At 36.7% G+C, this 25396-nt stretch overlaps 1 protein-coding gene and 1 long non-coding RNA gene across 2 annotated transcripts in view; both read left to right on the forward strand.

The window, feature by feature from the left end:
* SCLT1 (sodium channel and clathrin linker 1) overlaps positions 1 to 25396 on the forward strand; it is a 231598-nt gene that overhangs the window by 64688 nt on the left and 141514 nt on the right. The gene's annotated exons all lie outside the window — the stretch shown is intronic.
* Positions 10819 to 25396, forward strand: part of LOC108310585 — a 22870-nt gene continuing 8292 nt past the window's right edge. Inside the window, exon 1 of the long non-coding RNA XR_001827820.2 lies at positions 10819 to 10976. This is a non-coding gene — a long non-coding RNA (uncharacterized LOC108310585). The remainder of the gene's footprint in view (positions 10977 to 25396) is intronic.

Consider the following 25396-nt stretch of genomic DNA (forward strand, 5'->3'; position numbering starts at 1 on the left):
GGTTCTGTCTTTTATCATTGTCTCAGATTAATTTTTATTTTTGTTATTTGATATTTGATAGCTATAGTATTAATGGTTAAGAATGTGGATTCTGTGGGGGACGGGGAAAAAAAAGAAAAAAATAATAAAGAATGTGGGGCCTGATTTCTATCTGACTCCAGGCTCGATTACTGATTAGTTGTGTGACCCTGGACAAGTTACTTCCCTTTCTGCATTAGTTTCCTGTACTGTAAATCAGAGGTAGTAACAGAACCTGTTTCATGGGACTGACTGTAAGGGATAAAGTAAGTGCTTGGAGTAGGATACAAAATAAGCACCTTATAAATATTAGCAATCAATAGTGTAGTGTATAATATGTATGTATGTTAGAAAACATATCGATAAAATGAAAACTTGTTAAAATATTACCAATACTGGTGCATTTATCCATGTTTTTCTTCTATTTCCCATTCTTCCCTATCTCTCTGCCAGAGATAAGCACTATCTTGAATTTCATATTTATTATTCCTTTGCTTTTACAGTTTTTTATAAGTGTGTGTATCTCCAAACAATGTACTGTTTGGTTTTACATTTTTAAAGACTATAGAAAAATGGTATAGTCTAATGTTCTGAGACTTAATTTTTTTTTTTTTTTTGAGACGGAGTTTCACTCTTGTTGCCCAGGCTGGAGTGCAATGGCGCCATCTCGGCTCACCGCAACCTCCGCCTCCTGGGTTCAGGCAATTCTCCTGCCTCAGCCTCCTGAGTAGCTGGGATTATAGGCATGCGCCACCATGCCCAGCTGATTTTTTGTATTTTTAGTAGAGACGGGGTTTCACCATGTTGACCAGGATGGTCTCGATCTCTTGACATCGTGATCCACCCGCCTCGGCCTCCCAAAGAGCTGGGATTACAGGCGTGAGCCACCGCGCCCGGCCGACTTAATTTTTTTATCAATAACATACACAAGTGCAAGAGTTTCAAGGAAGAAAGTTGCTGGATTATAGGCTATGTGAATTTCAATTTTGCGATATAACATCAACCTAATTTCCAAAGTAGCTATACCAATTTATATTCTTACCAGTGATATTTATGAGTTTATATTGATCCATATCTTTTAATATCTGTACTCTTGTCAGGCTTCGTGAATTTCAATTTTGCGATATAACATCAACCTAATTTCCAAAGTAGCTATACCAATTTATATTCTTACCAGTGATATTTATGACTTTATATTGATCCATATCTTTTAATATCTGTACTCTTGTCAGGCTTCTTAATTTTTATCATTTTGACTTAAATATTTTTTATGGTTTTAATTTGCATTTTCCTGAATACCAATGTTGTTGACCATTTTTTATGTTTATTTACCCATGTGGTTTTCTTTTCTCATAAAATGCTTGTTCATATATTTTCTCCATTTCTACTTAGCTTTTCTTTATTAAATTGTCAAAGTACATTATGTGATCTGTATTCTGAAAGTCTGTTGATGTGCTAATCAGTCTCAGTGCAGTAAACAATAACCATTCTAGAAATTTCAAATAAGAAAGGACTTAATTCACTTACATTTAAGTGCTACTAAATCATTGGTTTTACAGTTACACCTCAGATACTATAATCTTGAGGTCAAGAATTTATGGTGCTACCACCATCTCTATTGCTACCATGGCAGCATCATTTCCATAAAGCCAGAGAGTTGATACTGGAAAAAGGGCCATAGGATATTGACAAGAGACATTTGTGTCTATCCACTTTTGCTCACCAGCCGCCATATCAACAGAAAAATGGTCTCAGCTCACTTCTGCCTTCTATATCTCCCTTAAATGCTTCTCACTGGTAAAATTTTAATCTTATCCACAACTTCAGCTGGAAGACATCTTGGAAATGTAGCTTTAGACTTTCTACCCCTGTGACAGAGGCCAGAATATGGAAGGGGATGGAAATAAATAATGAGCACCAGTGGTTCATACAACACACTCCATAATAGGTGTTTCAAATGTATATTCCCAGGTTGTGGTGTGTTTGGTGAACAGAATTTTTTTTCTTGTTTTTTTTTTTTTCTTAAAGTATTTGAATCTCTCACTTTCTCCTGTGGTTATTGTTCTTTGTAACTCCTTTACGAAGTCCTTTCTCAGTCTAACGTAATAGAGATCTTCTTTTATATTTGCTACTAAAAAATGTTTAAAGCTTTTCCATACCAAGTTTCTTAACTTTAACCCATAATATTCACATAATTGGACTGAACTCTGAAACATCTTTTTTTGTTGACTTTTAACTAGACTAAACATCCAAAATTTTTTGAGTTCTAAATTTATTCAAAACATGGGCTCTTTTAAAGTTTGACATTCTTTTGTTTGCATTCTTCTATATTATATAGTAATTTTATTTTTATTTTAGTGTAGCTATATTTAAATTAATACCTGGAGTTTCTTAAAATTACATAGCACACCCATGGAATTGTCTTGCCTTTGACTATTTCATTATTTTCTCTCTTCCTTGTATTTTCTATTAGTTCTCTTTCCTTCTAATTTCCAAAAATGTCATATATTTAAGCTGTCAGTGTTTACTGAAGTGTAAAATAAACTAAATCTTTTAATTAGGCTTTTACTTTTTCTCATTTATTTTTTTCCCATGTGAAATTTTTTTAGTCTAAACTTTTTATTATTTACTATTCTTTTCCAAAATACTTATGAAGCAGGAATATGCTCTTCTTAGTAAAGAATATTATAAATATTTCTGAATCACCAATATACTTAGATAAAGCTTGTATTTTAATGTGCTGAGAATAGACAAGGTATTTTATGGTTGAGATAATCATTTAATTGTTTCCTATTTTGGACTTTATATTATTCTTTTCACATCCAGATCTTTTGAAGCCAGTTCTTAAAATCTACCTTCACCTATTTAATAGTAATATTGCCATGTCTTATGAATATGTTTATTCCTAGTACAATAGGAAAGTGTGAAAAAATATATTCTAAGCTTATTAAAAACACTTTTGGTAACTTGAAAGTGTTATCAGGTTTTAAAGTCAACTCTACTAATTATGTCATTAGGAAACATCCTACCTTTAATTATATATTGCAGCTAAGGACTACAAAATCAAAAGAATTTATTATTTTTAAGGAAAATGCCTTAAAATATATATACAGGGACAGGTCTAAATAATGGAAGCTAGCAATGACATGAATTATGTAATAGTGTACAATTTCATATTACTGAGTTTTGGAAAAATTTTAATACTTACTTTTGTATACCAGAGTATATTATCTGAGAATTTACTAAAATAGGAAATAATGAAGTCATTTTACAAAAATCAGACTGAGGAAAAGGTAAAAAAAAATACATATTTTATTATTAGTATCTCATTCTCTCTCCCATTTTTAAATCCTTGAAACGTATATCATGTTGAGAATATAGAGGTTTTTGTTTTGTTTTGCTTTGTCTTGTTTCTTTCTCAATACTATTTTTTTCTCCTCTCATAGCTTTCCAGAGGAAGGAAATTAAGATAATTGAATGAATACATGTGCAGCATTTTCTGATGCTAAGTAAATACAAAGTAAATTTTATTGTTGTCATTTTTTATTTTTCTATTGAGGGTATGGAAGACATCATCTGTTCCCAGTATAAGAGCTGTTTTTTTCCTTCATACATAGTCACATAACCCTGATTTTGTTCCAATAGCAATGTGCTTAGGGAGAATGAGCTTCTTCCACAACCTGAGATAATAAATCATTGACCTAAACCAGATTTTATGTCTTTTTGCCAGGAATTGGCTTGGAAGTGGACATGTGACCTAGTTGTAGGCAATGAGATATAAGGGAAAAGCCTGTTGTGGAGCTTCTGAAAAAGCTTTTTCTCTTTGATGAGAGAGGGGAAAAAGAAAGCTTTCCCTTTTTCCTGCTCCTTGTCATTTTGAAAAGTGATGTGTGAAGCTGCTATAGCCATTTTTTTAACTATGTGCATAGATATCAGCAACACAAGAAGAATAAAAGAATAGAAACATGAGGAAACATTTGCAAAGTCCTCAAATGACATTATTGAACTGGTGAAGCAAATCTGGGACTATATGCTTTCTAACTTCATATTAGGTGAAGTAAGAAAATATTTATTCACAACTATTGAGTGATTACTAAATGTCAGGCACCATTTAAGGCTTTGAGATACATTAGTGAATAAAATAGAAATGACTATTCTCATTTATTTGTTGGATATTTTATTACCTGTAGCCAAAGCGTACTGATAAAGAGGTTTAATTACATCTGTCAGGGGTTCACAAACTATAGCTTGTGGGCCAATTCTGGACTGCCACATCTTTTTGTAAATAAAATTTATTGGATCACAGCCATGCTTATTTATTAAATATCATCTATGGCTGCCTTGCTTTATGTGATTATGAAGTTGAATAGTCGTGACAGAGATTGAATGGCTCACAAAACCTAAAATATTTATTTACTCTCTGGCCCGTTACAGAAAACGTTTACTAATCCTTGATACATGCAATGTTCTTTCACAGCAGAATCTCTTAAACTAGTCTTTAACAGTCACTAAAAGGATTTTTTGAAATTTAAAACTATCTAAAGATATTTATTTAGTCATATATATATATATATATACACACACATACATATGTATATATATGTGTATATATATATATATATACACACACACATACATATGTATATATATGTGTATATATATATACACACATACATATGTATATATACGTGTATATATATATATATATATATATATATAGCTTTAGAACACAAAATCATAAAACCTCAACAAAATTGTAAAGTTAGTATTTAGTACCTAAAGTGCTTAATATATGAAGCTAGTATGTAGTGATATTTGGCATATTGTTATTTTTTTATTTTCTGATAGCCTGATATTTATTTTTTTAAGATTACAACTAAATATGATATAGATTTAAATGGCATTATAAAATGGAATTATTTTAAGCACTTATTTTTTATTAATGTGCTCTCATAATTTGACTAATGATAATCAATAGTATGATATTAAATTTGATTTTACTTTTCCTAATTATGCCATTCATGTGTGCTGACAATATCCTATGAATACAATATAGTAAATGTTTATTACATATTTGAAATTTGGGAAGGAGTTCATGTATATACTTATAAAAACAATAACAAAGCCAATATTTTTCACTGCTGGCCCAGAAAATGTTATTCTCCTCCCTTTAAATTGATTTGTTTAGATAATTTCAGAAGATGTATTATGAATGTTTTATCTATTCTTGGGTGAAAAAAGAGAAAGGAAATCTCTGAGATTACATGGTCAACGCCACTGTTCTGGTGCTATTCGAAATCATTATATTGTGAAGAAGACCATTCCCCAAAGCCCACCAGAATCCTATCTGCCTAAGCTTTAACTATGAAGTTTTAAATATATTTTTTTAATAGTATCCTGAAAATCTAGAACTAAACTGGTTTCTCTGTCTCTGTTTATAACTGAGTTTATGTTTTTGTATTTATATATGTATAGACCACTCATCAAACTCCCTTTTGTTACTATTCTTTAGTCACTCTCACCTTACATTTGCGTCTTTAAACATGGTAAACTAGTTTCAACCTGAGGACCTTTTACATGTTTCCTCTGCCTTGAATGCATTTCTCCAGAGCTGTCCAGGACTGGACTTTTCATCCAGTCTCTTATCAGGAAGGCATTCCTCACCACATTATCTAGCCCTGTTCTTCCCAATCCCTTCCTTCGTTCATTTTTCTATTATCCAATTTTATTTTATTTAGAGTACTTTATTACTACTTGAATTCTTTTTTTTTTTTAATTTTACTTTAAGTTCTAGGATACATGTGCAGAACATGCAGGTTTGTTACATAAGTATGCATGTTCTATGGTGGTTTACTGCATCCGTCAACTCATCACCTAGCTTTTAAGCCTCTCATGCATTAGATATTTGCCCTAATGTTCTCTCTCCCCTTAATCCTCATCCTCCGCTGTAGGCCTTGGTGTGTGATGTTCCCCTTCCTGTGTCCACGTGTTCTCATTGTTCAACTCCCACTTGTGAGTGAGAACATGAGGTGTTTGGTTTTCTGTTCCTGTGTTTGAGAATGGTGGCTTCCAGCTTCATCCATGTCCCTGCAAAGGACTTGAATTCATTCTTTTCTATAGCTGCATAGTATTCTGTGGTGTATATGTGACATATTTTCTTTATCTAGTCTGTCATTGATGGGCGGTTGGGTTGGCTCCAAGTCTTTGTATTGTGAACAGCGCTGCAGTAAACATACGTGTGCATGTGTCTTTATAGTAGAATGGTTTGTAATCTTTTGGATATATATACAGTAATGAGATAGGTGGGTCAAATGAAATTTCTGGTTTTAGATCCTTGAGGAATCACCCCACTGTCTTCCACAATGGTTGAACTAATTTTCACTCCCACCAACAATGTAAAAGTGTTCATTTCTCCACATCCTCTCCAGCACCTGTTTCCTGACTTTTTAATGGTTGCCATTCTAACTGATATTGTGATTTTGATTTGCATTTCTCTAATGACCAGTGATGATGAGCTTTTTTTCATATGTTTGTTGGCCGCATAAATGTCTTCTTTTGAGAGGTGTCTGTTTATATCCTTTACTCACTTTTTGATGGGGTTGTTTGTTTTTTTTCTTGTAAATTTGTTTAAGTTCCTTGCAGAATCAATATTAGACCTTTGTCAGATGGGTAGCTTGCAAAAATTTTCTACCATTTTGTAGATTGCCTGTTCACTCTGATGATAGTTTATTTTACTGTGCAGAAGTTCTTTAGTTTGATTAGATCCCATTTGTCAATTTTGGCTTTTGTTGCCATTGCTTTTGGTGTTTTAGTCATAAAATCTTTGCCCATGCCTGTGTCCTGAATGGTATTGCCTAGGTTTTCTTCTAGGGTTTTTATGGTTTGGGGTTTTACATTTAAGTCTTTAATCCATGTTGAGTTAATTTTTATATAAGGTGTAAGGAAGGGGTTCAGTTTCTGTTTTCTGCACATGGCTAGCCAGTTTGCCCAACACCATTTGTTAAACAGGGAATCCTTTCCCCATTGCTTGTTTTTGTCAGGTTTCTCAAAGATCAGGTGGTTGTAAATTTGTGGTGTTATTTCTGAGGTTGCTGTTGTGTTCCCTTGATCTGTATATCTGTTGTGGTACCAGTCCCATGCTGTTTTGGTTACTGTAGTCTTGCAGTATAGTTTGAAGTCGGGTAACTTGATGCCTCCATCTTTTTCTTTTTGCTTAAGATTGTCACCAGCTTTGTTCTTTTTGTTTACAATTGTCTTGGCTATATGGGCTCTTTTTTGGTTCTGTATGAAATTTATAGTGGTTTTTTCCTAATTCTGTGAAGAAAGTCAACAGTAGCTTGATGTGAATAGCATTGAATCTACAAATTACTTTGGGCATTATGGCCATTTTCACAATATTGATTCTTCCTATCCATGACCATGGAGTGTTTTTCCATTTGTTTGTGTCCTTTCTTATTTCTTTGAGCAGTGGTTTGTGGTTCTCCTCGAAGAGGTCCTTACATCCCTTGTAAGTTGTAATCCTAGGTATTTTATTCTCTTTGTAGCAATTGTGAATGGGAGTTCACACATGTTTTGGCTCTCTGTTTGTCTATTGTTGGTGTATAGGAATCCTTTGATTTCACACATTGATTTTGTATCCTGACACATTGCTGAAGTTGCTTATCAGCTTAAGGAGATTTGGGGCTTAGACAGTGGGGTTTTCTAAATATACAATCACGTCATCTACAAACAGAGACAGTTTGACTTTCCCTCTTCCTATTTGAATACTCTTTCTTTCTTTCTCTTGCCTGATTGCCCTGGGCAGAACTTCCAATATTATGTTCAATAGAAGTGGGGAGAGAGGGCATCCTTGTCTTGTGCCAGCTCTAGCTTTTGCTCATTCAATGTGATATTGGCTATGGGGTTGCCATAAATAGATCTTATTATTTGGAGAAATGCTCCATCACTACCTAGTTTGTTGAGAGTTTTTAGCATGAGGGGATGTTGAATTTTACCAAAGATCTTTTCTGCAACTCTTGAGATAAATATGTGGTTTTGTCATTGGTTCTGTTTATGTGTTGAATTACATTTATTGATTTGTGTATGTTGAACCAGCCTTGTATCCTAGGGATGAAGCTGACTTTATTGTGGTTGATAAAATTTTTGATGTGCTGCTGGATTTGGTTTGCCAGTATTTTACTGAGGATTTTTGCATCAATGTTCATCGGGGATATTGGCCTGAATGTTTCTTTTTTTGTTGCATCTCCACCAGATTTGGGTATCAGGATAATGCTGGCCTCATAAAATGAGTTAGCTAGTAGTACCTCTTTTTCTATTGTTTGGATAGTTTCAGAAGAGAATGGTACTAACTCTTCTTTGTACCTCTGGTAGAATTTGGCTGTGACTGTGTCTGGTCCTAAGCTTTTTTGATTAGTAGCCTATTAATTACTACCTCAGTTTTAGAACTTGTTGTTGGTCTATTCAGGGATTGAACTTCTTCCTGGTTTCATCTCAGGCAGGTGTCCAGGAATTTATCAACTTCTAGATTTTCTAGTTTATTTGCATAGAGATGTTTATAGTATTCTCTGATGGTAGTTTGTATTTCTGTGGGGTATCAGTGGTGATATCCCCATTATCATTTTTTTATTGTGTCTGTTTTATTCTTCTCCCTTTTTTTCTTTATTAGTCTAGCTGGTGGTTCATCAATTTTGTTACTCTTTTCACAAAACCAGCTCCTAGATTCATTCATTTTTTGAAGGGTTTTTCTTTCTTTTTTTTGAAGAAAGAGAAAAAGAAAGAAAGAAAAGAATTTTAAAAAATGAAGGAGAGAAAGGAAGAGGAAGAGGGAGAGAGAACAGGGATGTTGCTTTATTGTCTGGGCTAAAATGCAATAAAATGGGTATGCCTATAATTGTGCTTAATAATAGAGACGTGGAAAAAAAGTGAGGGAAGAAAATAACAAACAAGCAGCCAACCAGTATTTCATTTAAACCTGTATGTAGGTGTGATGTGGTACTGATAAGAGTGTATATTTTGTGTATTTAAAGTGGAGAGTTCTATAAATGTTAATTAAGTTTACTTCTTCCGGATCTGAGTTCAAATCCTGGATATCGTTGTTAATTTTCTGTCTCATTGATCTATCTAATATTGATGTTGAAGTCTCCCACTATTATTGTGTGGGAGTCTAAGTCTCTTTATAAGCCTTATATATCTGGGTATTCCTGTATTGGGTGTGTATATATTTAGGATCTTTAGCTCTTCTTGTTTCATTGATCCTTTTATCATGTAATATCCTTCTTTGCTTCTTATGATCTTTGTTGCTTTGAAGTCTATTTCATCAGAGGCAAAAATTGCAACTCCTGTTTTTTATTCATTCATTTATTTTTGCTCTCCATTTGGTTGGTAAATCTTTCTCTATCCCTTTGTTTTGAGTCTTTGGGTATCCTTGCATGTGAGATGGGTCTGGATGCAGCATACCGATGGGCTTTGGCTTTTTTTGCCTGTCTGTGTCTTTGGATTGTGGGATTTAGTCGATTTAAATTTAGGATTAATAATAATATATGTGAGTTTAATACTGCCATTTAATGTTAGCTGGCTGTTTTGCCCATTAGTTAATGTAAATTCTTGATTATGTTGATGCTCTTTACTTTTTGGTATTTTTTAGAAAGGCTGATACTGGTTGTTCTTTTCTATGTATAGTGGTTCTTTCAGAAGCTCTTGTAGAGCTGGCCTGGTGGTGATGAAACCTCTGAGTGCTTGCTTGTTCACAAAAGATTTTATTTTTCCTTCACTTATGAAGCTTAGTTTGGCTGGATAGGAGATTCTGGGTTGAAAGTTCTTTTCTTTAAGGATATTGAATATTGGCCCCCACTCTCTTCTGGCTTGTAGGGTTTCTGCTGAGAGATCTGCTGTGAGTCTGATAGGCTTTCCTTTATGGGTAACCTGATCTTTCTCTCTGGCTGCCCTCAGTGTTTTCTCCTTCATTTCAACCCTGGTGAATCTGACGATTATGTGCCTTGAGGTTGGTCTTCTTAAGGAATATCTTTGTGGTGTACTCTGTATTACCTGGAGTTGAATATTGTCCTGCCTTGCTAGGTTGGGAAAGTTTTCCTGAATAATATCCTGAAGCATATTTTCCAGCTTGGATTGATTCTCTTCGTTACATTCAGGTACACCTATCAAACGTAGATTAGGTCTTTTCACGTAGTCCCATAATTCTTGGATACTTTGCTCATTCCTTTTTATCCTTTTTTCTCTAATCTTGTCTTCTTGTTTTATTTTATTAGGTTAGTCTTCAACCTCTGATATCTTTTCTTCTGCTTGATCAATTCAGCTGTTAAAACTTGTGCATATTTCGCAAAATTCTTGTGTTTTTCAGCTCCATTAGTTCACTTATATTCCTCTCTAAATTGTGTATTGTTAACATTTCGTCAAACCTTTTTTCAAAGTTCTTAGTTTCTTTGCATTGGATTAGAACAAGTTCTTTTAATTCACAGAAGTTTCTTATCATCCACCTTTTGAAGCCTGCTTCTGTTAATGGAACACACTCGTTCTCCATCAGGCCTTGTTCTGTTGCTGATAAGGAACCGTGATCTCCTGTAGAGGCAGAGGCATTATAATTTTGGGTATTTTCAGCCTTTTTAGGCTGGTTTCTTCCCTTTGTTATAGATTTATCCATCTGTGGTCTTTATAATCCCCGTCTTTATAATTGGGTTTCTGCCGGTCAAAACAGTGGCATTAAGATTGATGGTGCTTTTCTGACTCTGCACCAAAAACCGCCGCACCAAGGCAGCAGCAAAACCGCCTCGCCGGCCACAAGAGTCATGCTGGCGACCCGTGGGGCTCCTCCGCTGGGAATCTCCTGGTCCTTGAGCAACAAAAATTCGTCTGAAAGTGTGGCGTCCTCTCATTCTCTGTGCTTTCACTGGGAGCTACAATTTCAAGCTGCTCGTGATCAGCCATCTTGCATCTCTCTCCAGGTTTTTCATTTCTCTATCTCCTTCAGTTCTGTTCTGCTCTTATTTATTTTTTGTCTTCTGCTAACTTTTGCATTTGTTTGCTTTTGCTTCTCTAGTTCTTTTAATTGTGATGTTAAGGTGTTGATTTTAGATGTTTCCCACTTTCTGATGTGGGCATTTAGTGCTGTAAATTTCCCTCTTAACACTGCTTTAGCTGTGTCCTAGAGATTGTGGTACATTATCTCTTAGTTCTCCTTTGTTTCCAAGAACTTCTGGATTTCTGTCTTAATTTCGTTATTTACCCAGGAGTCATTCAGGAGAAAGTTGTTCAGTTTTTATGTAGTTGTGTGGTTTTGAGTGAGTTTCTTAATCCCAAGTTCTAATTTGATTGTACTGTGGTCTGAGAGACTGTTATGATTTCCATTATTTTGCATTTGCTGAGGAGTGTTTTACTTCCAATTATGTGGGCTATTTTAGAATACATGATATGTGGTGCTGAGAAGAATGTGTATTCTGTTGATTTGAGGTATAGAGTTCTGTAGATGTCCATTAGGTCCTCTTAGTCCAAGTTTTGAATATCCTTGCTAATTTTCTGTCTCACTGATATGTCTAATATTGAATATTTGGGTGTTAAAGTCTCCCAGTACTATTGTGTGGGTGTCTGTCTCTTTGTAGGTCTGTAATAACGTGTTTTACAAATCTGGTTGCTCCTGTATTTGGTGTATATATATTTAGGATAGTGGAGCTCTTCTTGTTGTGTTGATCCCTTTACCATTATATGATGCCCTTCTTTGCCTTTTTTGATCTTTATTGGTTTAAAGTCTGTTTTATCAGAGACTAGAATTGCAACTCCTGCTTTTTTTTTAACTTTCCATTTGCTTTGTAAATAGGTCTCCATTCCTTTATTTTGAGCCTATGTGTGTCTTTGCATGTGAGATCAGTCTCCTGAATACAGCACACTGATGGGTCTGGACCCTTTATCCAATTTGCCAGCCTGTGTCTTTTAACTGGGGCATTTAGCCCATTGACATTTAAGTTTAATATTGTTATGAGTGAATTTGATCCTGTCATCATGATGCTAGCTGGTTATTTTCACATTAGTTGATGCAGTTTCTTCATAGTTTCACTGGTCTTCATATTTTGGTATGTTTTTGCAGTGGCTGATACCACTTGTTCCTTTCCATATTTAGTGCTTCCTTCAGTAGCTCTTTTAAGGCAGGCCTGGTGGCAACGAAATCTCTCAGCATTTGCTTGTCTGTAAAGAATTTTATTACTCCTTCACTGATGAAGCTTAGTTTGGCTGTGTATGAAATTCCAGGTTGAAAAATTCTTTTCTTTAAGAATTTTGAATATTGGCCCCTACTCTCTTCTGGCTTATAGGGTTTCTGTGAAGAGATCCACTGTCAGTCTGATGGGCTTCCCTTTGTAGGTAACCTGAGCTTTCTCTCTGGCTGTCCTTAACATTTTTCCTTCATTTCAATTTTGGAAAATCTGATGATTATGTGACTTGGGGTTGCTCTTCTCAAGGAGTATGTTAGTTGTGTTCTCTGTATTTCCTGAACGTGAATGTTGGCCTGCCTTGCTATTTTGGGGAACTTCTTCTGGATAATATCCTAAAGTGTGTTTTCCAACTTAGTTCCATTCTCCCCGTCACTTTCAGGTACACCAATCAATCATAGATTTGTTATTTTCACATAGTCCCATATTTCTTGGAGGCGTTGTTTGTTCCTTTTCATTCTTTTTTCTCTATTCTTGTCTTCATATTTTATTTCAGTAAGCTGACCTTCAGTCTCTGATATCCTTTATTTTGCTCTATCAGTTCAGCTACTGATACTTCTGTGTGCTTCACGAAATTCTCATGCTGTGTTTTTCAGCTCCATCAGTTCATTTATGTTTCTCTTTAAATTGGGTATTCTAGTTAGCAGTTTCTGTAACTTTTTATCAACGTTCTTAGCTTCCTTGCACTGGGTTAGAACATACTCCTATAGCACAGAGGGGTTGTTATTACCCACCTTCTGACACCTGCTTCTGTCAATTCTCCAACCTCATTCTTTGTCCAGTTTTGTGCTCTTGTTGTTGAGGAGCTATGATCATTTGGGGGAGAAGAGGCATTCTGGTTTTTGGAATTTTCAGTGTTTTTGCACTGATTTTTCCTCATCTTCGTGGATGTATCTACCTTTGATCTTTGAGGCTGATGACCTTTGGATGGGGTTTTTTTGTGGCGTTCTTTTATGTTGATGTTGTTGCTTTCTGTTTGTTAGTTTTTCTTCTAACAGGCAGGCCCCTCTTCTGCAGGTCTGCCACAGTTTGCTGGAGGTCCACTCCAGATCCTGTACACCTGGGTATCACTAATGGAGGATGCCTGCTTTTTCCTCTGGAAGCTTCATCCCAGAAGGGCACAAGACTGATACCAGCTGGAGTTCTTTTGTTTGAGGTGTCTGTCCACCCCTGTTAGGAAGTTTCTCCTAGTCAGGAGGCATGGGAGTCAGGGACCCACTTGAGGAGACAGTCTGTTCCTTAGTAGAGCTGGTGCACTGTGCTGGGTGAATCCCTCTTGTCAGGATCTGCTGCTCTCTTCAGAGCCAGTAGGCAGAAACAATTAACTCTGTTGAAGCTGTGCCCACAGGTGCTCTCTCCTAGGGAGATGGGGTTTTTTTCTATAAGTGACTGAGGCTGTTACCTTTCCTTCATAGATGTCCTACCAAGTGAGGAGGAATCTAGAGAAGCAGTCTAGCCACAGCCACTTTGCCAGGCCCAGCCCAGACCTCCCAGTCTCCTTAGCACTGTCAGGGGAAAACCACCTACTCAAGCCTCAGTAATGGTGGATACCTCTCCCCCCGACCAAACTCTATTGTCCCAGGATGACTTCAGACCGCCGTGCTTTCAGCAAAATTTCAAGCCAGTGGTTGTTAGCTTGCTGGGCCCCATGGAAGTGGGACCTGCTGAGCAAGACGACTTGTCTCCCTGGCTTCTGCCCACTTTTCAGGGGAGCAAACAGTTCTCTGTCACTCTGGTTCCGCAGGAAATAGCCACCCAGTTTTGTGCTTGAAACTCAGGGCCCTGATGGTGTAGGCACACAGGGGAATCTCCTGATCTACAGACAGCAAAAACTATGAGAAAAGCATAGTAACCCGGCTGGGTAGCACAGTCCCTCATGGCTTTCCTTGGATGTGGGTGGGAGGACCCTAGCTCCTCCTACTTCCTGGGTGAAGTGACACCCCACCTTGCTTCTGCTCACCCTTCATGGGTTGGACCCACTGCCTAACCAGTCCCAATGAGATGAACTGGGTACCTCAGTTGGAAATGCAGAAATCACCCTCCTTCTGCATTGGTCTTACTGGGAGCTGCAGACCAGAGCTCTTCCTATTTGGCCATTTACTATCTGAAATTATTTATCTTCTTGCTTATTATTTGTCTTTTCTACTAGAATGTATGAAAGCAGGACCCTTGTTTCTTCTGTCTACCACTGTATACCTACCACCATTGAACAGTGCTTGGTACACATTAACTGCTCAATAAACACTGAAGGAATGATTTCACATATTAAAAATATAACACATACATATATTCGTACCTGGATCTTTTTGTTGTAAAAAACAGAGGCTTGAGTCATTTTAAGTAATAAGGAATATATGATAAGGAGATACATGGAATTTTAACTAGAACTGGGAAACAATTGGGAATACCTCTACGGGTATGTACCTTTTACCAGTTCATATGGCTTTTATAGCCTCCGCTATGGTGTTACCCCTCTATGTAGTTGCTCCTTCTCTTTTTCAACCAAAAGGCTGATTCTCTTCTCTAGTCTAAATCCTGAAGACACTCAGTCTTATTGGTTTAGTTAATTGCCATCACTTGTATTTGTCAAAGGTCTTCATACCAGTCAGCTTTTGATAGGGCTGCCCTCAGAAAATATGCAAAATTATAATCTTTGGCTTCTTTCTATGCACAGAATAATGCATGCTGTCCCCAGAGCCTTGGGCTCTGGCCAAAGGCTACTTAAGTCTGCGCATGGCAGATACCATGACTATAACATACGTAGTGTGTGTGTGTGTGTGTATATATATATATATATATATATATGAAATATATATGAGAAATATATATATCTATATATGAAATATATAGATATATATATATGAAAGTATTTATGGAAGACTTCACTCTGGCTTTAGACATCAGAGAAGGGTAAAATTTGAGCTCAGTTAGAAGGAGCAGGATTTCATTCTCAATGATTTTCAGAATGAGTAGGATAAGTAGCAGATAACTGAAGAAAACATTATATGTCTAATAAACTACAGGCCATGTAATATGGCTGTGTCTCAACATATGTAAGAGAGTTATGCATGATGAGACTCATATGGTGCATAGGGACCAGCTGATACAAAATTTTATGTTCTTTGCTTAAGGAATTTAGCTTTTCCTACAGATCACATAGAGAGTTCTTCAAGGATTTTAAACAGAGGAAGGGGTGCAACTTGAGGATTATTTCTTGTTGCACTTCAGAACTGGAGAATACCAGATAGTTCTGGAAAAAAAATGTATGTGATTCATCAGAGGAGCATAAGAAAGGAAACAACATTTCTGGTTATTAGGATTTTCTCTATTAATTCCAAAAAGAAATGCTGCACTGTGGCAGTGGTGTGGATATTTTCACCAAGGAGCTTGGATGAGTGAAATCTGTCAGGTGATGTGAGGCATCCAGAAAGTCATACCAAGCAGTTGTCTGGAGTGGTTTTTTTTTAAATTTATATAAAAATATACAAAAATATAGGGGCAGCTGTGGCAGGGTACTAATGGCTGCTGGAGTACCTGCCTCCCTATGGGAATTAACCATAGTGGCATATATGCCACTTATTTGTCTGACTGTCTCTTCTGTCTTATTTGATTCTAAAATTCACTAACTATCCCCTTTTGCCACCTTTTAACGTCTGCATAAGTGAGATGTAGCCATAGTTAATGGCATGTCAAAGGTTAATAGGCAGCAATTTTTCCTTATAATGGTATGTAAAAGAACGGTACAACTTTTTATTGGAGACAAATTCAGTTCAAAGAAATATTGACATTGTGTTTATTTCATCTTTGTCACCTAAAAGATCAAAACTTTTAAAAAGATGATCTTTGCCACAATTTTATTGGCTGTTTGGGATAATAGGTTATAATTTTATTACTGCAGTCCCTGCTTGGGTAATTTTCTTGGGATTAGTACCTGAATTTATCTGGAACTCAGTTTCTTAATATGTAAAATTAAAGTTTTGGACTATATGATTTCAATTTTATAGTTTTATGTTCTTATAATAAGTGCTTTTTAAATACCTTTTGAAATTATACTGCAATTGGTAAGCTAGAAAAATAATAACCATAAATAATAACTATAAAAGCATAGCTATTTATGTAAATTTAATGTAAAAGCACTATCTTATAGGACAATATTTATATTCTTTTAAAAATTTTTCATCAGAAATACCTTTTCTCCAGCAAAATAGTCAACAGTCAGAGGCTGGGCAGCCTGTCCCTTTTTTGTGTTACTCATGTTGTACCTGGCATAACATATAATAGAAGCTCCGTTACCTTCTAACTTAGTAGTTGGTCTGTTGATTGAGAATTAGTAAAATAATGAATCATAAACAATACATACTTTAAAAATATTTGACTTTGAGTTAATATAAATGTACATTTCTTTAATTTTTGATATAACAAGGTCTTTACTTTGAGTGAGTCTATTAATTGTAGTTTTTTGTTATCTTTCATACATAAACCATATATGTTTAACTCATTTTTTTTATAATTTCCAGTTTAAATATGTTTGAAGAAGAGTTAGAACTGAGAGATCATTTTGATCTCTTTTTAATCTTCTATGATTTTTATAATTTCTGACTTTTTATAATTACCTACCTCTAATTCAATAGCAGTGAATTTAACAACTCAACTATATTGGGCCTTTCACATTCACTTTAGATGTTGTAGAAAAACCAATTCTTTATACTTTTATTTATCACTTTGGGTCATATATAATTAAATTGTACAATTATAATAATAGGTTGTGGCAAATATGGTAGATTGGTTTAACATCTGTTACACGTTCCTTTTAGTATGCCTTCCTGTGTTGAGAGCCTGGAAAACTAAAAACTAGTTCAGGATATGAGTTAGGTTCTGCTAACGATAACCACTTAAGATACCTAAATTGGGAAATAATGGAAGGAAAGGCAGTGCCTGAGGCATCTATTTTGTGGCTAAGAATTTAACAAGTGTAGTATGGCTGTAGAGCCAACAATTCTGGCAGCCACTTCTGTTATAGCTAAGGCAGGGTGTTGCTGCAGGGAGCAGCTCCGGCAGTAACATTCTGATCTCAGGATCTCAGCAAAAGGGGTGTGATTGTAGAATCAATAGTAGATATACCTGCTTCCTGATTGTCCAGTTTCCTAATTGTGACCAATGTAGCAAACCATTTCTGCAGTTAGCTAAACCAGTAAGATTGACTGTTTATTCCAGAACTTGCACTGGAACATAGAGATCAGCTAATTGATAGTGATGGGAGAAAAACAATTATGCAGAGATACATGGTGCTGTCAGTGTTAATAATACAGATAACACTGTTTGCCTCCAGAAAGTTTTATTTAATTTCTCTTCTTACTATTGAGCCAACCAAATACAATAGTACTTTCTGTTTTTTATTTTCCTTTGGCCCTTACATTTTGACTTGCTTAATGTATTTTAATAAATACAACCAGAACCAAAACTGTCTGTCTTGCATATAATATTTCTTTAGATATTTGTTGAGCTTGAATTGTTGATATTTAATTTTCAAGATGTTTAACTACATAAAACATAATGCTTTAAAAAAGATTAATTTCTTAAACCTTGAGGGTACTGAACTGATTTTCTTAATTATACTGCCAATATCATTGTAAAATCAGATAAAATTCATTTAATCTGTATTTATTTGCAAATATTACAACTATGTTATATTTAAAAGAAAACAAGAAAATAAGCAAAGATATAGATTATATAAAGAGCAAGTAACAAGTTTGAGTATGTACCTGTGCATTTCTGTTTATATGCACTCATATATTAACCAGCAGGAGTATACTTTGTTTTTCAAAGACCCATGAAACACTTACAAACATAGATATGTACTGCAAACCCCCCTCACCACATACGCACATACAAATTCCCGCCCCCAAAACATATAAATTACACCTGCAATAAAACAAAAAATGACAAAAGATGGGCACATCGAAATTTTTAAACTGTATTTTCACATAACTCCTGAGATTAAAAAAATTGACAACTAAAATTAAAAACTACTTAAAATGAACAGCATATCAAACTAGTGAGGTGCAGCCAAAGTAGTATGCAGAGCATTTTGTCATTTTTAATTAATAGAAAAGTAAAATTGAAAATAAATAAATGTTATATTAATGACAGAGTAGGTACTGTAATCAGGCTTTTTCTGAGAAAAACTAGAAAGTTCAGAAAACACTGTAAAATCTTGACAAAATCTTAACAAAAATCAAATCTGTTTAAAGATACTGGAATCTCTGAAAAAAATTATATGGCAAACACCAGGAATGGAAAGAAATCCAGGGATATAAGCCTGCATTTACTTTCCCTAGTTGCAGCTCACTGTCCAAGAAGAGATTGAGAGAGGTTTAAAGACTAAGGAGAGCTTGAAACAAGTGTACAGAGCTAGAACAATAAAAATAGAAATTCAGGGCCCATCACACTGATGGATAGGTGTGTTAGGATCCTCAAAATGTCACTATACTTTTTAACGTTTAATATCTAGCTCATATCTACATATGATTCATAAAAAGAATTAGATTATGTATACAATCTGATTATTCTAATTATAAAAACAATTAGATTATTCATAAAAAGATTTATAAAAAGAATTCTAGATTCATAAAAAGAATTCAGAACAGGAAGATTGAAATGGCATGGTAAAATTTTAAAAGAATCATTAGAAATAATAGGCAATAGAAACAGATCCACAGGGTTGGCCTTTAAAATCTTCTTTAGAAACAGAAAATCAAACACCACATGTTCTCACTCGTAAGTGGGAGCCAAACGATGAGAATATGTGGACACGGGGAGCAGAACAACACATACTGGGGCCTTCTGGGGAGATGGCAGAGGGAGAGCATCAGGATAAATAGTTAATGCATGTGGGGCTTAATATCTAGGTGATAAGCTGATAGGTGCAGCAAACCACCATGGCACACTTTACCTGTGTAACCTGCACATCCTACACATGTATCCCAGATCTTAAAATAAGACAAAAATAAAATAAGTAAATAAATAAATAATTGTGTTTAATATGGTCAGTGAAATGAGACACAATATTGAGAATTTTGTAAGAGAACTAGAAACTCTAAAAAAGGAAACAAATTCTAGAACTAAAAAAATACAGCAATGGAAATGAGACGTAACAAGATAATTAATCAAATACATCTTAATTCAGAAGAAATATTTTAACTGAATACCAGTATGAAGCAGAGAGACAAGAGGACAGAAAATACGGAAAATAGAAAATATAAACCTGTAAGATAGTTAACTAGGTGCAGCCAGGTGGAGCAGTTGCCACTGATGGAGATGACTGGTGTACTCCTAACAGATCTTCAGAGGGAAGGCACTGAGAGTGGATGGAGGGAACACACGGAAGCTGGAATGAGGGGGAAGAAAACTGGGAACCCTACGTGGGGCTGCTGCACACCTGGACTTGTTCATGGCTCCGGGGGAATGGATGAGTTGAACTTTCAAGGAGTGTGGGCCTATGGAACCCTAGCAGAAGGAGACCCCTTGACCATCATGGACACTTGACTTGGCGGGGAGAGGTTCCTAGAGAAGTCGTAGGGGCAACAAGACAGCTGATGATCCCAGAGGGTTTGGTGTGGGAGCATATGTAGTGGAGCATGGCTAGGGACAGCCATTTCCCTAGGCTCAACTTGCTCCCTTAGGAGACTGTAGCCCTAGAGGAACTCTTCATCCTGAAGTCTGCAGGGTGGACTTGCCCCAACTCAGACAGAGCTAGTCTAAACTGAGCACCCCTTGGTCAGGTGCCATGGGAGCCACATCATAGCTTCTGTGCTGGTGAACCATGCCTGACTGGCAGAGAGCTCCAGCAGAGTGGCCCCAGCAACCATGCACTAGCCTGCACACTCCCTCTGCACACTGCAGCTTCCCTTGGACCCACAGCAACTCCCCACATCTCTTTGCTGGTACATGTCTGCACAGGAAGGTTTTGCTTTACTTGCCGCACCAGAATATAGGAGTGTAGTGCATTCCCCTCCAGTACCTGACTGTCATTGCAGACAGAGCCTTGGTAGGGACAGAACCAGCCAGTCCCACCCTACAAGCACCCCACTGTTAAACTAATATTTCCACAGAAGTGAAACTAGATGCAGAGAACAGCAGATCCTCCCCCACATTGAGCGACCACAGAGAAGGCACACAGACCAGTGCCCACCAGTGCCCCTCTCCCAAGCCACCCACCCACCAGCACAACCACCCACACAGTCACCAGCAGGGGCCCCCCTGCACACCCCATATGAGTTGTCTCTGCCAATATGGTTAATTCCCACAGGGAGGCAGGCACCCCAGCAGCCACTAGCACCCTGCCACAGCTGCCACTACTGCTGTTGCTGGCACATGTGAATGAGGATAGATCCCTCTGTCACTGCACTATGAAACACTTTGGCTGACACTACCCATTGGAGTGCAGTAACCATTGGTACAGAAACACTTTGAGCTCCCAGCACAGTGGATTTCTAACCTCAGGGAGTGAGAGAACATTGTAAGGGCCCAATACAAGTCCCCAGAGTTAGAGCATTCAGTCCAAGAGTCAGGAAGCAAGCATTGGTCCCCTAAAGTCTTTCAGAAATAAAGCCAGTCAGCTAAATCCACCCTATATGATATGACCTCAGGGTCATCAAATAGAATAAAAATTTTAAAAAGCCATTGGAAGGTCAGCAGCCTCAAAGATTGAAGGTGGATAAACCCACAAAGATGAGAAAGAAGCAGCACAAGAATCCTGACAACTCAAAAAGCCACAGTGCCTTTTCTCCTCTAAGCAACCACATCACCTATACAGAAAGGGTTCTGAACTAGACTGAAATGGCTAAAATGGCAAAACTAGAAATCAGAATATACATCAAAATGAAGATCATTCAGCTACAGGTGTCTGTTGAAACCCCACCCAAGGAAGGAAAGAACTATGATAAATCAATGCAAGAGCTGACAGACAAAATAGCCAGTATAGAAAAAAAAACAACTGATCTGATAGAACTGAAAAACACCCTACAAGAATTTCATAATGCAATCACAAGTATTAAAAGCAGGAGAAGTGTTAGAAGTTCTAGCCAGAGCAATCAGGCAAGAAAAAGAAATAAAGGGCATTCAAATAGGAAAGGAGGAAGTCAAATTGTCTCTATTTGCAGACGACATGATTGTATATCTAGAAGACCCCATCGTCTCAGCCCCAAACCTCCTGAAACTGATAAGCAAGTTCAGCAAAGTCTCAGGATACAAAATCAATGTGCAAAAATCACATGCATTCCTATACACCAATAACAGACTTAAAGAGAGCCAAATCAAGAACAAACTTCCATTCACAATTGCCACAAAGATAATAAAATACCTAGGAATACAACTAACAAGGAATGTAAAGGACCTCTTCAAGGAGAACTACAAGCCACTGCTCAACGAAATAAGAGAGGACACAAACAGATGGAGAAACATTCCATGTTCATGGTTAGGAAGAATCAATATTGTGAAAATGGCCATACTGCCCAAAGTAATTTACAGATTTAATGCTATCCCCATCAAGCTACCAATGACCTTCTTCGCAGAACTGGAAAAAACCACCTTAAACTTCATATGGAACCAAAAGAGAGCCCGCATAGCCAAGTCAATTCTAAGCAAAAAGAACAAAGCGGGGGGCATCACACTACCAGACTTTAAACTATACTACAAGGCTACAGTAATCAAAACAGCATGGTACTGGTACCAAAACAGAGATATAGACCAATGGAACAGAACAGAGGTCTCGGAGGCAACACAACATATCTACAACCATCTGATCTTTGACAAACCAGTCAAAAACAAGCAATGGGGAAAGGATTCCCTGTTCAATAAATGGTGTTGGGAAAGCTGGCTAGCCATGTGCAGAAAGCAGAAACTGGACCCCTTCCTGACACCTTACACTAAAATTAACTCCAGATGGATTAAAGACTTAAACATAAGACCTAACACCATAAAAACCCTAGAAGAAAATCTAGGTAAAACCATTCAGGACATAGGTGTAGGCGAGGACTTCATGACCAAAACACCAAAAGCATTGACAACAAAAGCCAAAATAGACAAATGGGACCTAATCAAACTCCACAGCTTCTGCACAGCAAAAGAAACAATCATTAGAGTGAATCGGCAACCAACAGATTGGGAAAAAATTTTTGCAGTTTACCCATCTGACAAAGGGCTGATATCCAAAATTTACAAAGAACTAAAACAGAATTACAAGAAAAAAACAAACAAGCCCATTCAAAAGTGGGCAAAGGATATGAACAGACACTTTACAAAAGAAGACATACGTGAGGCCAACAAACATATGAAAAAATGCTCATCATCACTGGTCATCAGAGAAATGCAAATCAAAACTACATTGAGATACCATCTCACGCCGGTTAGAATGGCGATCATTAAAAAATCTGGAGACAACAGATGCTGGAGAGGATGTGGAGAAATAGGAACACTTTTACACTGTTGGTGGGACTGTAAATTAGTTCAACCATTGTGGAAGACAGTGTGGAGATTCCTCAAGGACCTAGAAATAGAAATTCCATTTGACCCAGCAATCCCATTACTGGGTATATATCCAAAGGATTACAAATCGTTCTACTATAAGGACACGTGCACACGAATGTTCATTGCAGCACTGTTTACAATAGCAAAGACCTGGAACCAACCCAAATGCCCATCGATGATAGACTGGATAGAGAAAATGTGGCACATATACACCATGGAATATTATGCAGCCATCAAAAACGATGAGTTAGGGTCCTTTGTAGGGACATGGATGAACCTGGAAACCATCATTCTCAGCAAACTGACAGGACAGCAGAAGATCAAACACCGCATGTTCTCACTCATAGGCGGGTGTTGAACAATGAGAACACATGGACACAGGGAGGGGAGCACTACACACTGGGGTCAGTTGGGGGGAAATAGGGGAGGGAGGGTGGGGGGTGGGAGGCTGGGGAGAGATAGCAGGGGGAGAAATGCCTGATGTAGGTGATGGGGAAGAAGGCAGCAAATCACACTGCCATGTGTGTTCCTATGCAACAATTCTGCATGTTCTTCACATATACCCCAAAACCTAAAATGCAATAAAATAAATAAATGGGGAAAAAATAAATAAATAAATAAAAGCAGGAGAAGTGAAGGAAAGAGTCTCAGGGTTTGAAGACTGGATTTCTGAAACAAGACAATCAGACAAGAATAGAAAAAAAAAATAATGAAGAGGAATGAACAAAACCTTTAAGAAATATGGGATTATGTAATGAGATCAAATCTGTGACTCATAGGCATCCCTGAAAGGAATGGGGAGAAGAGAAGCAACTTGGAAAACATATTTCAGAATATCATCCATAAGAACTTCCCTAATCTAGCTTGAGATGCTAACATTCAAATTCATGAAATGTAGAGAAACCCAGTAAGATACATTACAAGAAGATCATCTCCAAGACACATAATCATCAGATTTTCCAAGGCTGAAATGAAACAAAAAATGTTAAAGGCATCTAGAGAGAAAGGTCAGGTCACCTACAAAAAGAAGATCATTAGACTAATAGCAGACCTCCCAACAGAAACCCTCCAAGCCAGAAGACATTGGGGGCCAATAGTCAACATTCTTAAAGAAAAGAAATTCCAAGCCAGAATTTCATATTCAGCCAAACCAAGCTTCATAAGTGAAGAGAAATAAGATCATTTTCAGACAAGCAAATGCTGAGGAATTTCTTTACTACCAAACTTGCCTTACAAGAACTCCAGAAGGTAGCACTAAATATGGAAAGGAAAGATTTTTACCACCCACTGCAAAACACACTGAAATACACAAACCAGTGACACTATAAAGCAACCACATAAACAAGTCTGCAAAATAACCAGCTGATACAATGACAGGATCAGATCTACAAATATCAACACTAACCTTGAATGTAAATGGGCTAAATGCCTCAATTAAAAGACACAACCTCAGCAAACTAACACAGGAACAAAAAACCAAATACTGCATGTTCTCATAAGTGGGAGCTAAATGGTAAAAACTTATGAGCACAAAGAGGGAAACAGCAGACCATGGGATCTACTTGAAAGGGGACAGTAGGAGGAGGGAAAGGAGCAGAAAAGATAACTACTGGATCCCGGGCTTAATACCTGGGTGATGAAATAATATGTACAACAAATCCCTGTGACATGCATTTACCTATGTAACAGACCTTCACATGGACCCCAAAATTAAAATAAAAGTTAAAAAAAATAGTAAAGACACAGAATGGCAAGCTGAATAAAGGACCAAGACCCATTGGTTTGCTGTCTTTAAGAGTCCTATCTCATATGCAGTGACACATATGGACTCAAAATAACAGGATGGAGGAAAATTTACCAAGCAAATGGAAAACAAAAAAAAAGCAGCAGTTACAATCCTAGTTTCTAACAAAACAGACTTTAAACCAACAAAGAGAGAAAGAAAAACAAGAAGGGTATTACATAATGATAAAAGGTTGAATTAACTTCAACAAGAAGATCTAACTATCCTAAATATGTACCCAACACAGGAGCACACAGATTTGTAAAGCAAGTTTTTAGAGACCTTTTAAGAGACATAGACTTCCATACAATAATAGTGGAAGTCTTTAACACCACATTGAAAATATATACGCACCCAATACAGGAACACCCAGATATATAAGACTTATAAAGAGACTTAGACTTCCACACAATAATAGTGGGAGACTTCAACATCAACATTAGACAGATCAACAAGACAGAAAATTAACAAGGATATCCAGAACCTGAACTTAGATCCAGAACAAGTAAACTTAATAAACATTTATATAACTATCCACTTTAAATACACAAAATATACACTCTTATCAGCACCACGTCATACCTACTTACAGGTTTAAATGAAATAGTGGTTGGCTGCTTGTTTGTTATTTTCTTTCCTGATTTTTTCCTGTCTCCATTAATAAGCACAATTATTGGTATAAAAGAGGCTTTCAATACCCATTTTTAGACAGCATTTTAGCCTGGGCAATAAAGCAACACTTCCATTTTCTCTCCCTCTTCCTCTTTCTTCCTCTCCTTCATTCTTTTCTTCTTTCTTCCTTCCTTCCCTCCTTCCTTCCTTCCTCCCTCCCTCCCTCCCTCCCTCCCTCCCT

This window comes from Cebus imitator, unplaced genomic scaffold (assembly GCF_001604975.1).
Source record: "Cebus imitator isolate Cc_AM_T3 unplaced genomic scaffold, Cebus_imitator-1.0 Scaffold105, whole genome shotgun sequence".
NCBI lineage: Eukaryota > Metazoa > Chordata > Mammalia > Primates > Cebidae > Cebus > Cebus imitator.